The 17861-nt window shown below is 38.4% G+C and overlaps 1 long non-coding RNA gene across 1 annotated transcript; it reads right to left on the bottom strand.

The window, feature by feature from the left end:
• Window positions 1-1942: 1942 nt before the first annotated feature.
• Window positions 1943-16058, bottom strand: LOC115601558. The gene is made up of 5 exons (XR_003989387.1): window positions 15912-16058; window positions 10963-11033; window positions 8927-9030; window positions 4570-4808; window positions 1943-2087 (listed from the first exon to the last, which is right to left on the bottom strand). It is a non-coding gene; the product is annotated as an uncharacterized LOC115601558 (long non-coding RNA).
• Window positions 16059-17861: the final 1803 nt, after the last annotated feature.

Consider the following 17861-nt stretch of genomic DNA (forward strand, 5'->3'; position numbering starts at 1 on the left):
CTATTTTTTGGTGTCTCCTTTTCCCCTTACCATCTCTTTAAGTGACATTATGCAATGAATCTTACAACCACTATGACATGCTGACAGCTCTTTGTCAGCAGACTGAGTTCCCGCTCAGCATTGAAAGTGGTATCCCAGGCCATCTCATCCACCAAGGCAAATTGTCGCATCTTCATCAATTTTCCTGAAATCAACAGAGCTTCAACAGTTTAATTCAGTTGGATAAACAGACTGCTGAATCCCCAAAGTACACCCAGAGACTAAGGGTTTTCTGATAATTTCAGCAACAGCAGCAAAACCATAAGGTCATCCCAAATTTTCTTCTCACCACCCTTAAGAAATTTCCCATGGAGTTTTCTCCATACCGGACTCTGGTCAACACCAGCCAGAGTCACTTTCTCTTCTTTCAGGCTTAGTGAACTAATGGCAGTTACCTTGCCTTGCTGCAGCACATAAATGGGACTCAGAAGCACTTCCCTGCTACATTTCATACATTTTCCCTGCGTGACAAGGGTGTGGAAAAGATGCCTGTGATAAACACTTCCAGTGTCTTTCAGCCACTGGCAGCTGTCAGCTGTGCAGCATAGCTGGCACAGGGCTAGAGCAAAGTATAACTCAGGACCCTGATGCCAGGTCCTACATCTCAATTTCGCTCATATTTGCAGCATGGTGGTGGACCCCCTTAATAGGGGACAGTTGATAGAAGCAGCTGGTCAGCCCCTGCCCCTGGACCTCAAGAGCTGGAAAGTACAACAGAGAGGGCAAGGGAAGAGCTCTGTGATGCTACCCCTGCTCTGCACTGCGAGGTTTTGGCAGAGGAGTACAACTATCAACATTTCAGAATGTCTTCCCTGTTCTTCTAAAACCTGAAAATTCTTGAAGAGGGCGAATTGTAGAGAGAAGTTTGGCAAATCTTTCCATCATACCATGTTGTAGAGTGTCTTCTAATCAGTTTGACAGCTATTTGCTAGGAGAGCAGATTGTAGTTTGTGCACCCTGCATAACTTACGCAGCAGGCCAAAATCACAGTGATATGACATCTCTATTACGTGCTAATACAAAGGATTTCTTTTTCCTTTAGGTTCCCTCCAGCTATAAACGCAGTTGCATGTTCAAATAAAAAGCTTCCTAGCCCTTACAATTTTAAAGGACTAAAATCTGAGCTGATGGTTCTAGTTTAATCTTTAGTCTCAGAAGGAACTGGGCCAATGAGTGAAGAATTACATATTGCCCATAGGTGGAGCCTTTCTGAACAGCATAATCCAGATGTTATCTATAACACCTTTCCCTTGTGAATTTCCAGGTGTACAGATTTACAGGTAGGAGCACCAAAACTCCAGATGATAAGTGTTTTGTCAGAGATCATGTCAGTGATTACAGAGATATTTTCTGACTCCCATTCTAATTGCTACATAAAAAAAAAAAATCTTAGCTAAAAATTATAGTTGAAGCCCTGCTGCTTTTCCTTCTACTATTTCATTTTCCCTGTAATGTAACATTTAGGTCTTGTTCCTTTTCTACATATGAACCTCAAGTCCTCCCAAAGTAGTATGCTTCTTGGCCAATTCCAAGTAGTTATTGTTGATTTTAACAAGCATATTACTGCATATTTGGCTGACCACAAGTTACAGTAGATTTAGTTTTATACTACTTTCATTAGCTGCTTTCAGATCTACCAAGTTTTCTTGCCATATGGGAAGATAAAATAGAGATAAGGGTTACAGCTGTATCCTATTTCTTGTTCTGTAAGGCCAGCATCAGAGTTCATTTACAATCCTTTATAGTGCTATTCACTTGCAGTCTACTCTACTGCCCAAGCTTGCTATTGACTTCAGTGCTTTAAAAAATGTCTAAAGATGTATCCAAGAAATTATTGGAATCAATAGGTGAACAGGGAAATTATAAGATTTATTTGTGAAAATATTGTGAAGAATAGGCTTGCTTCTAGGAAACTGCAACTGAGACAAAAGGATGTTAAAAAAAAAAAAAGACCAATCCCATAAACCTTCTATTTAAAAAATGGCATTCCTTTGTTCACGTGAGGTGGAAAGTCACAAGGAAGAAGGGAGATGAACCATTCCTTGTACCTGAAAATGACAAGAAAAAGAAAGGGAAAGGTGCTCAAAACAACAAACAAAACAAAGCAAAAGAAATTGCTAAGCTCTTAAGCATTGGAAAAATAAATTAAAACTTATGGTTGAACAGAATGACATGACAGGTCTGGTTGTGAAGCCATCAGTCAGGGTATTTATACAGGAACAATCCCATACAGCAAATCTGACTGCAGGCAACCCCTTGGAAATCATGGCTCAGTCTGGTTATCCTCATTTTCTTACTGGCTGTTGTTGGCATTGCCACCAGCCACTGGGATAAACCACTTCTAACTTGGTTTATTTCACATGAAGCAGCCATAGTTTGTTCCTCATTATGGCACTTATAAGAGTGAGTGTCCTTATTAATATTCTGTTTCTTGTAAGAAGCGGTAACACAGAAGCAGCAGGGTGCTTATTGCTCTTGTCTGCTGAAAAGCTTGATCTGGAATCAGAAAAGCATATTATGAACCAAACAGACTGTGTTGAAATTGGGATATATTGCTTGATCTGTTCTTTCATAAAGAAATACATTGAAGATAATTTTCTGTTTCACCTATGTAACTTAAGCAAGTTATTAGTGGACTGTTATTTCCATTTTATTGTCTGACTGTTTTTCACTAATGAGATATCCAACAGCACCTTAATTCACCTTTTTGCTAAGTTTCCTTCTCTTGCTTCAGCTTCTTCATTAAAGCCAACTATTTTTCGTTTGTTCTAAAGCTCCCTCAGTACAGACTATGGCATTAATTATTTTTCTCCCAGTCAGATAATGACGGTAACCTAACATTTATACTTGCCCGTTCCTCATCAAATGTTCCTTGGTACTAAGTATTGGTGAAAGCTGAAAAGACTTCCATTAGATCATCAATCTATGACAATGATACATGTGATAAAACAGAAATCTCATAATAAACCAAGGATTTTCTAGCTAGGGGCCTCAAATATTCTACGATGAACACAGATGGCAACTATACAGTTCCCAGGAGATCAGGGGGAAAATCAGTGTGATACAAGGATAATTAAATTATTTTCAAGCTTCTCAAGTGCTTTGGGAATCCCTATACGTCACCAAATGTCTCCCACATACTAGTTTCTACATTCTTTAAAGGAGTTAAAGTTGCAAAACTTAAAGAGCTATCACATCATCCAATTTAGAACGCTCTACACATATATCCTTATTAAATAGCAACACAGAGGTTAGTTTGAAAGGGTCCTATATAGCTTGGCCCAATTTTGTAAAATATTATAAAGATTTGTCTGGAGAATTCATGTGTGATTAATGTCTCAGCTGTGTGCCATTGGCCTTCTGCTGATAGTAGTTAGTGAAAATTTATTTCAGGTGGCAACAAATTCCACTTTTAGGGAACAGTATATTTGCTATTTAGTTCCAAGCAGTTGTATCATGGAACACTGTGAATCCAGTGGTACAATGTGAACTCATTAATTTCTCTGATGCAAATATTTCCTTACTCTTCCTTTACAGATAGCATAAACATGTTTTCCCCTTTGTGAGTCCTTCTGTTTCTAATCTATATACTGTATTCTAAGACGTCGCTACAATTCTACAGTTAATACGAACTACATTTCCATTAGTGTCTAGTGCTTCACTTAATTTCATTCTGAAACAAATTAATGGTTTCTAAGCCAATTTTCTCCAAGAATATATAACAGCATGGGCTTCATGAGGTCCTGCTTATTTGGGCTTTCAAGGGGAACTTACAGCAAGGCAAAATAAAACTGTGAAGGATATACCATAAGGAACAGTTTTATATGTATGCAAACAGGTAGAAACAGGCAAACTCATTAGCCCTTTCCTCTGCAATTTACCTATGTCATCTGCCATCTCCTTGTCATTATGTTCAGTGTTTGGTTTTTTGTTTTATTTTGTTTTCTTGTGCATGGCAACAGAAAACCTTTAGCTTTATTTTGCATGTGTCTGTGCACCTAAAGTATCACCTGATATTTCTGGATTTGAATAAATCTCAGGTTTCAAAGGAAGTCTTACACAAAGCCATTGTATTCTGTTTAGTAATAGTGACCTGGAAAGCCTCGTAGCTTAATTACAAGTATTCATCCACCAAGAAACTCTGTGTTTATAGAAAATTCAGCTCTGTTTCTCTCAAACTTCATCCTACATGTTTAAGTCTGGATTTTCTAAAAGACTCGTAAGCCTGGTTTTCAGTGAAACCTCCAGTCCAATGAGATTTCAATTTTATTTGGTTTTACACAGCTCTAATGACTGTACATACTTTCAGAAAGTATTTATTAAACCTCAAGTGTTACCAAACCACCATTTTAAAACGTTTTTTTCAAAAGTATAATAACTTAATTCCACAGAGACTGATCCCAGGTCTGCTCCTGTATCAGTAGCAGTCCTGGGTAACCACTCTGACAAATGGCACATAGAAAGCCAGAATTTAAGTCAATGTCCTTTGATTATTAAGGATAATTACAAGTTTGCGATGACACAGCTCACCTTGTTTGATACCTTCAGTTCAGGTTTGTCATTGAAATGTAGACTCTTGTTTTCCTTTCTGAGGAAGTCAGCGCCAGGCCGTAAGCACCTAGGGTCTGGAGTGGCTGTTGGTTTCTTCATACATTCAGAAGTGAGAAATGTAATTGATGATACTGAAACCACCACTCATAGTGGGTTTAGGAAAGGATTGGAAAGCCAGTGATTTTTCAGAGGGCTTTTGTCATCTTGCTTTTTACTCTCTGCAGAAACAAGAAACACCTTCCAAATGGAGGTTTTAGCATTCCAGTGTTCTATCAGGGAAGCCAAATGACTAGGAATACAAAATTAAAAGGTTTTTTCCTTTTCTAAAGAAAACTCTACCACTTTGGTGAAGGATTCAACTCTGCTTCTATTTCATATTGTCTGTATTTTCCAGTGTATAACCCAAGGGTTTATTTTTAGCATCCCTGTTTTTAATTTTTTTAACCAATAAGATGTGCTGTACTTGCAGCAACAGGAAAAAATAAATTCACTAAAGTGAAAGAATAATGCAGTTTGAGAACCACTTAAATAAGTCCATCTAGATGAGCAGCGATAAAAATCAGACATGTACATATTAATATTTTGACAACAGAAAAATAACAGAGAATGAAACAAGACTTGAAAAAGAAGTCCTTAAAAACAGAAGTTATCTAATTGCTTATTTTACCTAGAGGTAGAACAATCTATTTCTAGCTATCACATAGTAATGAGAAGTCATTATCTTGAACTCTTCTTTAATTAACATCAATCCTGATTAGTCAGAATATATTAGGCTTTTTGTCTGTTACCATAGTAGTAGAATCTCCAGTTAAAGAAGGTATTCAATCAGACATTATCATTTGCACACCACTTCCATGTAATTATTATTTTACAATGCTTCATGGATTTTTTTTTTTTCCTCATTTTTGAAAGGTGAAATCTATTACTGGTCAACCCTTTCTCCTCCAGAGCAGATCCTGGCATGCCAGGTTTTTGCGCATTGTAGGTGAAATGTTAATGGATTTTAATCAAAATGGATGCGAAAAGTTCAATGTACAGAATATCTGTAGTTGAGCTGTATTATGCTGAACCTTGAGGTTCTCTGGCTTTTTAATACTGAAATTTCAGATTACAAAAAGTGCATAAAAAGAAAGCTGTTTAAACAGTATAAGCTATTGACTATTTAGAGAAATTAAGTTCATTTGCTTCCACACCAATGCTTTAACACTGCAACATATTTGAATGCACCTGTGATTAGAGGTAAAGCGCAGGGTAAGGTCTAGATGAATTAGCTGTAGGAGTAAAGCAAGAGAGAAAAAGCACATGAGCCATTCCTCATTTTACCTGACTTCTTTCCTGCTGGCATATCTACCCATATTCTTATGTTTCTTGATCCTTACATCTGTGGTTATTAAAAAAAGGGCCACCAATTCTTGTAGAAAATAGTAAACTCAAAATAACTTCTTGAAACTATCTGGTGAAATTTAATAGGGAAAACATTTTTGCAAGAGAACTCTGCAGGCGGGTAAAAAAATTGTTATAAGTAAGAATATATTTTTTATTATTCTATTAAGTTCCATAGGCATTTGGAGAAATGTGTACTGAGCCACATTACATTTCTCTGTGACGTAATTGATTTCATCCAGACTGACCAAAAAAGGTCCCAGACCAGGTGTTATCAAGATGATAGATCACCAACTTATGCGGCGCTCCGCAGGACCATTGCCCTGATCAGGATGGCAACTGAACGGTTCTGCATGGGACTGAGAGAAATTCAGGTGCTCCATTGGAGAGACATGGTGTTGGAGAGCCAAACCATTCTGAGTAGCCATCTGAGCAGTAAATGCTGTGGGTCTTGGATGTCTCCCAGTTGCAAAGGGCTTACATGAAACACAGCCTGTCCAGTGGCATTATGACACTTTTGTTTAGGCTGAAAGCAGATGGTTTTTGACCTGCTCACGCTTGGGACAGAATAAAGGGACACAGCTGATCCTAACATCACATGGCATACTGTGCTCTCCCTAATTAATGGCCATGCAGAAGGGCAGCTTGGCTTTCCTGTAAACAGAAGAGTTTTGAATTGCTCTAGTCAGTTAGTACGGGCAGACAATAGTTCTGCAAAGGTTGATATGCTTATTTTGGCTGTTTTCTTCTTCAGGGTATTATAACCCAGGAGCATACGTAGGTAAAATACTGATGCTGGCTTTCTGCCACTCAGGGATTTCCCTTCATCTAATCACAAGGCAAGTGCCCATTCATGCAGCCCTTTGACAGCTGCACATCCTATAGGTCAGTTTTGTCACTGGATAAGCAAATGGGATAGAGAGTCACACTTTGGTAAAAATAACTGCCCCCTGCAGAAAACCCTAATGCTTCCCTTCAAGTTCCAGATGTAGATCAAAGGCACTTTAAAAACATGCCCGTTAGTTACATGCACGCTAGTTTTGCAGGAAAAAATGCACAAGAATATTCCCAGCTATCATCAGACTGACATTTCAGCTTTATGACATTTCCAAGCAGGGAATAAGGGATTCAGTAAAACAGGAATTAGAAAACTAAAACCTCTTGCAGCATTTTGAAAATTGAGATAGACACAAGTCCCTAGTGAGCTTAATGAAGTATCAGAGTAAAAAGTGATTTAGCTTCATAGAAACAGTGTTTTTGTTTTCTATTTAAAGTAGGAAATCAAAGGCATGTCTTTAAATATTTTATTTGTGAAGCAGCCAAAAAAGGGTTCACTTTCAAGCCTGAATAGTGAATATGGAGATAAAGTAACACTTTTGAGAGCCTTTCATATGACTTCCTCCTTGGTTGAAACACTCAAAATAGAGAAGTATAGTGTTGCCACACTTTCAGGAGGAAAAGGAAAAGCTAGGAAATTACTTCAGTGTTTTGCGATGTGATTCGGGAACACATCACTAGACAAATTTTCAGTTTAACTGGAGGCTTAACGAAGGGACAGGGTCAGAATGAATATTTTGCTTCCTTCATTTTCTATATGTAAGTATGTGAGCAATCCTGCTTCAGCAATTATATACTACCCATCTGGTTTTTTTGAAGTTGGATTGATAGCTCTTAGTAAATAAATTACAAAGGTTCCAGCCATATAACTGTAACACAGCCTGAAGTAGGAAAAACTAGAATTGAACTTGTTCTTATCCTGTATTAGAGAGCCCAGCATTTAAATGGTTCTGGTCTCTAGCTCTCTGTTTACCATCACCCTACTCTCAATTAACACCTCGTTAAAACGCACATATGCCTAGCCCTTATTTGTTGACCATCACTTTTTAGCACTTTTGTATACTTGCATTATTTCCTACAGTTTTATTTGAACTGCAAACACAGCCATGGAAAGTCCTGCTTGAGAAATCATCAGAAAATGGAAATATTGACACAAGTGGGTTTGCCATTTGCCTCCTCGTTATTTGTGTTTGGGTTTCCAGTGAGATGTGGATATTAAATCAGAGGTAGAGCAAAACAACAAAAGGGATCCTAGTCTGCCAGCCTACATGGTGATTTCCAGACCAAGTCTTTCCGCATATTAACACCCACATTAGCTGAGACAGACTTTGTTCCTCTGAGGAATGACAATCGCACATACGCACACACAAATCCCCAATACCAAACCCACCCCAAAACCAGCAATGAAATAAAGTACATTCAGACTCAGTGCACACTGAAACTAAAGGCTCTAAAATCTCCACCGGCTGCTGGTTCTCTCACACAGCTGAATATATACACCACTGTGTCAATGAATGTTTGATAAAACTTGCAGAGAATAGTGTCTAAGGTGACTGGATTGAGCAGATCTAATGACTTAATTTGTTGCAGTCAGTCCTTCTAATCTGACAGCTGTCCTCTGCAGAGCAAAGTGTAGCAAATCACTTGCTTCCACACAGACCTGCAGCTAGCAAAGGCTGGCTTTTCTGATAGCACAAGCAGCTGGACTTCTCATCTGTTCCATGCTACAGCCCAACCCACCCCCTCAAGAAAGACTTGCACATTCTTTGTGTTTAACCTTTTAAAACAGAAACAAACAGGAGAGAAAGACAAAGCCAGTAAATGCCTATTCCCCAGAAAACTCCTGTTGCCTGAATTTTGTGGTTTCTTTCTCAGACTGCTCTGCACCCCCTTTAAACTTTTCCAGTTTAAACCAGTCTGTATGATTGGCTGCACTCTGCAACTTAGTCTCTTTACCACCACACAACAGTTCCTGTTTTAACTAGTTATAGTCACATGAAAACTAGAAGTCATTTGTCTCAAGTCGGATGAGTATCTCTGGTATAAAACCTGTGTGGTGCTAATTTCCTTATGTCTTACATAGTAATTTAATCATTTAGTTCTTAACTAAACATACTTGCTTAAAGCTGAGTCTTCAGCTAGTTGGGACAGGGCTACCTTCTTGTGAGTCAGTCAAGTTCTGGTGATTTGACTCCATGCTGAGTGCTTAGTCTTCAGTACCTGTAAAAATGAGCATTGATGCTATCAGTACTCTGCAGTAGATAACAGACTTTAAATGTCAAGAAATGTTAGGCTGCATTTTGATGTTTTGCACCCTGGATTTGGTGCAATGAAACACTGTTGATCTTTTCACTCACTAGCCCCACCAGGAGAAGGGAGATAATACTGTGATGGATCCAGACCCCAGGAGTATGTATTACTAGGATTCTACCATTTTTATTTTTAATTTCCTTTTAACAGCTACTTTCTTTAGTTAACATCTGTACTATTTTACTAAATCATGTTTCATTATATGCTGACCTTCTGTTCTATCTTTCAAGATCATCTGTCTTGTAACTACATAGAAAAGGGGATTTTGTGCTTCTCATATTAGTTCACTGTTTCTCTCCTCATAAGTCTCCTGGGTTTTGGGATATCTGCCGTAAATAATTTCATATATTCTTCACTTAGCTGGTTTTACTTCTTTTTCTGTGTGTTACTTAGTCATTTAAATGTTACAGAAAATCGTGATGCTTCTGATTTTGCAGAGGTGAAATCCATTTGTTCAACCAAAAGTCATTCTCATACCTAGATATTTCTTTTGTTCTTCTTGTATTTATTAAATGTTACCCATTAAACTGCGGAAAAATGGTCAGTTTCTTACAGTGTATTTCTGAAGAAAGCATACAAGCCTGCCACAAGGAAAACAGGATGCTTACCTGTCAGAAACTGATACTTAGAAAGCACAGGCTATCCCTGTAAGCACAATCTGAGCTGAACATAGGTGACAGGGTAAGCTTTTTACATCGCTTTTCACCATCGCTTGTCACAGCCTTGTTCAGGTGTTAAAACAGTATCTTACTTCACAAGCAGACACATTAAAAATCAATCAGTGTCACTCCTGAGGAAGCAAGTCCTTTCTCAGCATGAACTATGGCTCCACTATTCCCAAGATTTTTGACTTTGATGACTGATTTATTTTTTCAATTAGAAAAAAATACCTGACAGCCCCAATGCTTACTGTCAGAGAATGCAGTTCAAAGCATTTTAAAAAGAAGCATCCTTGGCAATTACACCTACTAAAAATAAGTAGTGCTTTACAATGCCATTAATTATTGTAATTACTATAATTACTGTGCCTTGAGTGAGGCTTGCAACAGGCGGGGACCATTGCAGCACTACATATTGTGGCTAAGCACAGCTATGAGACATTCAGCTTGTGTGGTGCATATTTTCTCCCTGATCCCTGAGCATAAATTTCAACAACATTAATATGAATTCCAAACCCCATATCGAAATGCAAAGGATCTCATGATGCTTTTATACTCTCAGGATCTAAACTATAATTTCAACCACTACCAAGCACCATTTAGCATTAGACTTGCTAACGTTATATTTTAGTCTTGGCAATTCTATACAAGATGCATTACAAGCTCAGTGAAGACTAAATTGTGGTACTGAATAAACACTTTAAATAATGAAGCAGAAATAAACAGTGAACATTAAGCATTTTAGTTCAAAATTTCTTTTAAATAACAAAACCAAGAGTGATTTGCGAAACTCAAATTGTACCAGTAAAAATCAAATATACTGCTCAGAGATACCTGGAGGAACAAACTGTAGCTGCATGATGCACTACCCATCATATAAATTTTGCCTAGGCTCAGGTTTTGACCAATGTGGTTCAAACTGTCAGCTCCTCTCTGTGGCAATCACGTGAGCCGTTTTGCCAATAAAAGAACAAGTCCAGTATTAGCTGAATCAACACTGACGACGTATTTCAAAACACTGTTCTCATGGTAAAACCCTGGGAAAGAGCAAGCAAATACACTTGGCAAGTCTTTGCATACATAAACTATGGACTTCTATCAACATTTGTCTTCTGGTTAGTCCCTCGCTCCAAGAAAAAATGACTCTGTTGTGTTACTGTGGGATGTTTCCGCTGTCACCTACGCTCACACAGGCCTCTTCAATCTCGGGTCTCCACCAACCACCAACTCCAGCCACTCTGCGTCTTGCACAGTCTGATATCAGAAAAAAAAAATTATGTGACAGCATCTGCTCCTCCAGCAATATGTATTCTATCAAAATGGTTGAGTCAACAGTTACTGAATGATTTATATTAGCTTTGCAAGCCCAATCTATACTTTGCCATGAAAACAGGTGCCTCTGCAAATATTTTTCATTAGAAATGTAATTAATATGCATAAACTTGTTTGCCAAGCAATTTGCAAATTAATCTAGAACCAAATTAAATAGCCTCTTCCCTCTCCCCTTCCCTCCTCTTTCCCTGTCTGGATTAAACAGAATTTAGAGACGTTTTCTGGGTAAATTGTTGAAATAATCTCTTTGAATCAAACTTGTCATTGTTTCAAACTTCTATTCGTTACCACAGCAATTCTGAGACAGCAGAAAGTTTTATTCCTAAAACTGATTTCGCCTGCAGCTACAGTCTCCTGATACTATGGTGGATGTACTGTCACAAAGAATGAAATCTACTGATATGCAATAGAGACAAGGACTGCTCTTCCCAGAGCTTACACAGAGACAAGTCATTACAAAAAAGGTTCCTTTTATTGCTAATGAATTGTTAACAAGAAACTCACCTTGAAAGATATTCTTTATTTGCAAATATTTGCTAAATAATTTTGATTCATCAGCATGCCTTCGACTGATCTTTGTTGTGTGTTTGGTCACCCAAATCATGTGATACAGCTCCTGGTCCTTGGATGGAGGACTGATTCTTTTTAAAAGTAGAGTGACAGAGAGCAACTAATGAATAACTGGAGCTAGCTCAAGCTTTTGTGATCCTATTGGCAAGACAGGGGTTTGCAACCCTGCAGATGAAGGCCAAAACCATGCTGCTTCATTCACAGGAAGGGTACATAAGGGAGAAGGGATAGAGCTGGGAGAGAAAAAGGGGAAGAAGGTCCCTCAAAACACATACTTCCTGGTACGGCTAGAGAAGAATATAAGTGAACAAGGACCAGCAACCGCTACTCTGGGGAAAAACCCCTTCCTTAGCAGTAGTTGCATCTCACAAAGCCTGATCTTGGTTTTCCAGTAGGTTTTCCAGATCTGTGTTAGGTAAAGCAGCTGGTGAGGCTCTGACCCATTTGCTGCCCCAAGCAGAAGCTCGTGTTGCCCATACCTACTGCCACTTTCTGAAAAGAATGCTTTTCAGAGAGTAATTGCACTTGAATAAGTAATAATTTATGTTAACTTCCCCCATGCTTTTGCAGTTTAGACGCTCTGCCAATAGTTGCCAGCAGTCATGAGTAATGGGAACCCACACTCCAATTCAAACCAAATGTGGTTTGGGGTTTGGTTTTTTTTAAAGACTTCGTAAGTGGTTCCTTCCCACTATTTTTATACTATCAGAATGATTCATCTCTTTTCCATGATCTGTTCAGACTTCAGCTGTTCTGGATGCACATTTGAATTCAGTGCAAACTTATTTCCAGTAGAATTACCTCTGGACTAAGAACAAGACTTCACCATTAACCAGCCCTTGCACAGTTTCACCTTGATTAACCAGCACAGACATGCTGAGACTCTGGGAGACAAAAAGTTGCACATTCCAGTGCTGATCTCCCATGTCCTTCTGTTTTCCCTGAATACATATATATATACACATCCACTACAAGAAACACAGCTTGATAATCTTCAGTCTTCCTCCTACTACATCACAAATCAGAGAATAAATTTTTTAAAAGGGAAGTTTAGAGAACACTCTTTTGCTGCTGTATTACAGCACTAACAGTTCTCCCCCATCCCCAGTTTAGTTTACTTGGACCATGTGTCTTTAACTTTGGTTGTAAATTGGCAGTTTCTCTTGCTCCTCAGCAGAAAATGATGGTAGGTGGTCAATGAAAATGAAGATGGAAAATCCTAAACTAAACCATCATTATTAACCAATAAGTGAGATATTTGCACAAAGCGTCACAGTTCTGTATCCAAATAGATTTTTTTGTAGAGCATGAAATTGCATGAAAGTAGCTTTCAAAGTTGTATGAAATTATTTTTTCAGCTGAAGTGTCAATTCCACAGATTTTGATGATTTGGAAATAATTGTGTGGATCTTAATTTCTTCGTTTCTGTGAAAATCAGTATATTGTGCTTCTGGCATCCCATTCAACAGAACTAAATTTAAATGGAGGATTGAAGTATGAATTCAATTGAAAATAATGTGCCTCATGTAGGAGAAACAAATAGATTTTTTTTCTCTCTGTCATCATCAGTGACAATCAAATTGGTCAGCGCTTTAAATGAGAGTCCACCTCTGAACTACTCAGGTGGTGAACAAATCATATTATGTCTATATCAGTTCACCAATAGATTGAAAAAAAAACCCCATTATTTGATGCTCTGTCTTCTCCATTAATTAGTCAATGTTTGTAAAATGCTTTGAAAATGAATGGAGCTATATAAGCAACACTATTACCATTTCACACTTCAGGGCAGATAAAGAGTAAGATAATGAAAGTCTGCAGTAAGAAGAAAATAGATGAAATTTAAATGAGGTGTATTCTACAGGGATGAGGAGGGTGACCAGGTGGCACAGGGAAGTTCAGATAGGATTAAGTCATTACACTGATTCCAAGATTTGTTGAATGCCTAGCATAGAAATAAATTGGTGATCTTAATCCATATCCTAAAGGATGAAGCTCGCCTTCATATCAAATCACCATCTTTTAATATGGTTTCTCCACAACTGAGAAAATAGCACCTCTGCAAAGTGTGCGGGGGATGGTGTAGGAACACTGAAATACCTTTTTCCCCTTCCTGACTCAGCGCTGCAGTAGAGGTCTTCTATTTCCAGGGCCATGCAAGTAGCTCTTTCTAACACCACTGACAATTAAAAAAAATATCAAAATGCTTATTTCTCTCCCTTTCCAAACACGAAGTGACTATGTATCCATAAATTGTATAAAGGATGAACATCATGAGACTCTGGGATACTCTATGGTGACAGAAAAATGAGGTTTTCAGTACACTGATGGGATGAATCCAGGACCTGAGACAAGCATGGAGCATCACTGCCTCATCAGAGAACCATGGCTTCACCTTTTTCCTCTGGCTCTGGCAAAGGAGAGGAGCTCTGGGAGGAAAATATGCAACTGCATTACTATGGGACAGTCACACAGGCTCCCCTAATTGAGAGGTCCTCACCAGCAACCAGCCACGGCTACTCTATCTCACACAGTCTATAAAAATGAGTGAGACAAGCACTGAGAAGCCATAAATGTCACACCAGAAAAGCATCTACAGTCACTCTGGGACATCCAGGACCCTCCTTTGGGCTTAGCTGTTCTGGCCGGGCTAGTTCTCCCTCTTCTTGATTGTCACTCATTGTTATCAGCCACATATCAGGCTAGATTTTTGATAGATCATAACTCAAAACTTGTCAAGACTGTTCAGGTGAAGTTTAAGCTTAAGGATATAAGGTTGCAATGAAATTTAAGAGAATAATCCTGGTTTTAGGTTGCTAGCTATATTCCCATTAAAATAAGGCATTCTCCAGATTTGCTTGTTTCAGAAGCTGAGAGAGTGTTCTCAATACTTTTTTTGTAGCTCTTGGTGAGTTTGTTCTGTGATGGAAGAGTTAAAGACAGGGTGTTAATAAGGTATTTTAGGAAGCAGGCATGCTGCCAGTAGTTTGTTTATAGTTAGTGGTTTGTGGCTGAATCCAGCTTTACTATTTTCCTTCCAGACCTCATGAGGCTGAGTTCATCACTTGGAAATTTACTTTTTAAAAGCCTTTAATTGCCATTTAATATCTAAAACTCTATTTATACAAACTGCTGAGCTGCTGCTAACCACTACCTCTTTTTGATTAACACAATTTAGTCTGTAAGGATGGTAATTACGCATTTAGCAAGAAGGAGATTGACAAAGAAATACCCAAATCCAGAACTGCAACCCCTTCATTTCACTCCCTCTTTTTCAGTTCTCCTTTTATGTCATTTTGCTTCTAGACTTTTGTTTCCTTCTGTAGTTACTTTAGTGCACTATTTCCATAACTCCTGTAGGCAGCATATCTTGAACTCCCTATTTTTCCACATTTTCCTTCTATAAAATCCACTACTGTTCCCTTCCTAAAACCAAAGTCTCAAGAGGGGAATAAATGTTAATGATGAAATCCCAAGGATAATGCTCTTATTGACTTTAATAGGTCTAGTGTTGTCTTTACAGTCTGATCATGCAAACTCTGGGAAGAGGTTTGATGATCTCCTTCCTGAGATATTTTGCAAAAACTGTTCTGAGAAACTGCTAGTTCTTCTATTCTCAACATACATGCATGCTCTGCTGAAAGATTATTGCTCATTATTCGTGAGTTTTGGAGACCTGAGTTTAAAAGCCACTTGAAAACTTCTTTCTTGAATTTCATCTTTTCAGGGATTTACATCCTTCTGCTACTTCGCTCTGTATTCTGTGTTCCTCAATATATTAACTGGCAAAACAATTTGCCAGGCAAGGGATTATAGACAATATTAGGCAAAGCTATTTTCCCAGAGTTTCTCATGGAGACCATGAAATATGGCTTTTTCGAAAAATATACCTCAGCCTTTTACACAGGAAAAATGCATCAGCTTAGAGTGCTGAAGTTAATGGTAGAGAACTTGGAAGATCTAAGGAGCATGCGTTCCATGTTTATACACTCCTGGGTGTTCAGCCACAGTTCTGCCTCAGACTGACCTGAAGATGAAATAAAAAATATTTTCTAATCTTTCAAAACAAGCTCAAGACATGCCTGATCAGCCAAACTTTAAACAGATTTAATTAATATGACTCTTAAATGATTATATTTAGATGTATAGTTTGTCTATACTGTACACACAGTATTTTAAAAAGATTATTACTGTACGAGTAGTCAAGAGATATAGCAATTAGACACTTACCTATCTGCACTGCTAAAAGATATACACTTTCCATCCTGTAGTTACATAAAGCTTGTTTCAGTCTTAGAGCAGAGACAGATTCTTGCACTAACCAAAACTTCCATGGCTAGTGAAATTTTGGTAGTTTAATCTGATCTTTTTCCTGATTTCCAGGAGGTTGCTCTGGAAAGGCTTGCCAGTATTCTTAGCACAAAACAGAGAAAAGTTCTTGTTTAGATTCCATTCCTTTTGCATTGTCAAGGGAAGATGTCAGAAGAAACTGTCATTTTAAATGGCAGGAATGGAGGAAACTCCATTCTAAAAAAGAAACAAAATTATTATTAAGTTCATGGAAGAGACAGGCATGGGTGGTAAGAGAAGAGAAAAAACACTTTCCAGAGATAACCTAATATTTTTAAAAGCAGCTGCAGTCAATTTATTTTGCTCTTTCCCCAAAGATCTAATATACAGGTGTCAGACAAAACTGGGACAAGAAACAGCAGGAACAGTTGCATAGACACTACATTATAGCAAAAAGAAGCAGATTTTAATGCAAAGATAGATGTATTAAGAAATAGATTCATGTTCATTAGAAAAAAAGCAGGAGAAGTGCAGAAATAAAACCAAGGTTCCTTTTAAAAGCACTGGGTGGTTTTATTTCTCTGCAGTTTGTGTTCTGTACATTCAGATCAAATCTGTGTTTTCGCAGGAATTCACTGTGAAATTACATAGTATGACCAACATGAAGTACTAGACAACAACATCAAGGTTGAAAGTTAAAGGCTCAGCAGCTGGAAAAAGCCAAAATAAGGGTTATAAGGGCAGCCTCAGTTGTATTCCTTTATATGTATATGCTCATTCTGAAAAGGAGCTGCTATAAAACTTTAAAATAGCACTGAACAAATTTTCTCCCCTAATCTTACTCTTGGAAGTGGATAAACTGTTGTTGTTGAAAATTTCAACTCAGTAACTCCAGCTGAGGTATATGCTTATGTTGACAAGTGTTAATCCACAGGATTACATTTGAGCAAAGTTATAGGCAATTAGGGAAATAAAAGCTATTATTATAATAAAAGGAAGTACTGAGCAATCTCAACTACAATCTTAGCTGCTAGTCCTGCATACGATACAGTTTGTTTCTTTAATGCGTACTTCTCACTGCTGTTGCAAGGATTAAGAGCACTTTATGTGAACCAAAGTGTAACCAGCTGTCACTAGCTCATGTTTTCTTCATTCCCTGCCTTCAGCAATAACTGAAGCTAGATGCACATTTTAAAGGAAAAAAATCAAAGAGTGGCTGAAAGAAGACAGATGTAATTATTTCCATAGGCTGCTTTTGTTTCTGTTTTTAAAAAAATGGAAGAATATTTGACTATTGTCAAATGATAGACTGTAGTACGATATGCTCAACTTATCTAGAGCATGCTTATATAGGAACAGATATAAAAGAAAGATAAGAGAATGTCGTGGTTTGAGCCCAGCCGGTAACTCAGAACCACACAGCCGCTCGCTCACTCCCCCCCCCCCTTCTTCCTCCCCCCGCTCCCGGAGGGATGGGGAGGAGAATGGGAAGAATGTAACTCCCACGGGTTGAGATAAGAGCAGTCCCGCAACTAAGGTATAACACAAAACCACTACTGCTACCACCAATGATAATAACGATTAGTGAAATAACAAGGGGAGAGGATACAATTGCTCACCACCCGCCGACCGATACCCAGCCCGACCCGAGCAGTGATCTGGGCCTTCCGGGTAACTCCCCCCGGTTTATATACTGGGCATGACGTGCTGTGGTATGGAATACCCCTTTGGCTAGTTTGGGTCAGGTGTCCTGTCTCTGCTTCCTCCCGGCTTCCCCTCCTCCCTGGCAAAGCATGAGACTGAGAAAGTCCTTGGTTGGAATAAACATTACTTAGCAACAACTAAAAACATCGGTGTTATCAGCGTTGTTCCCAGGCTGAAAGTTAAAAA

Source organism: Strigops habroptila, chromosome 2, assembly GCF_004027225.2.
Source record: "Strigops habroptila isolate Jane chromosome 2, bStrHab1.2.pri, whole genome shotgun sequence".
NCBI lineage: Eukaryota > Metazoa > Chordata > Aves > Psittaciformes > Psittacidae > Strigops > Strigops habroptila.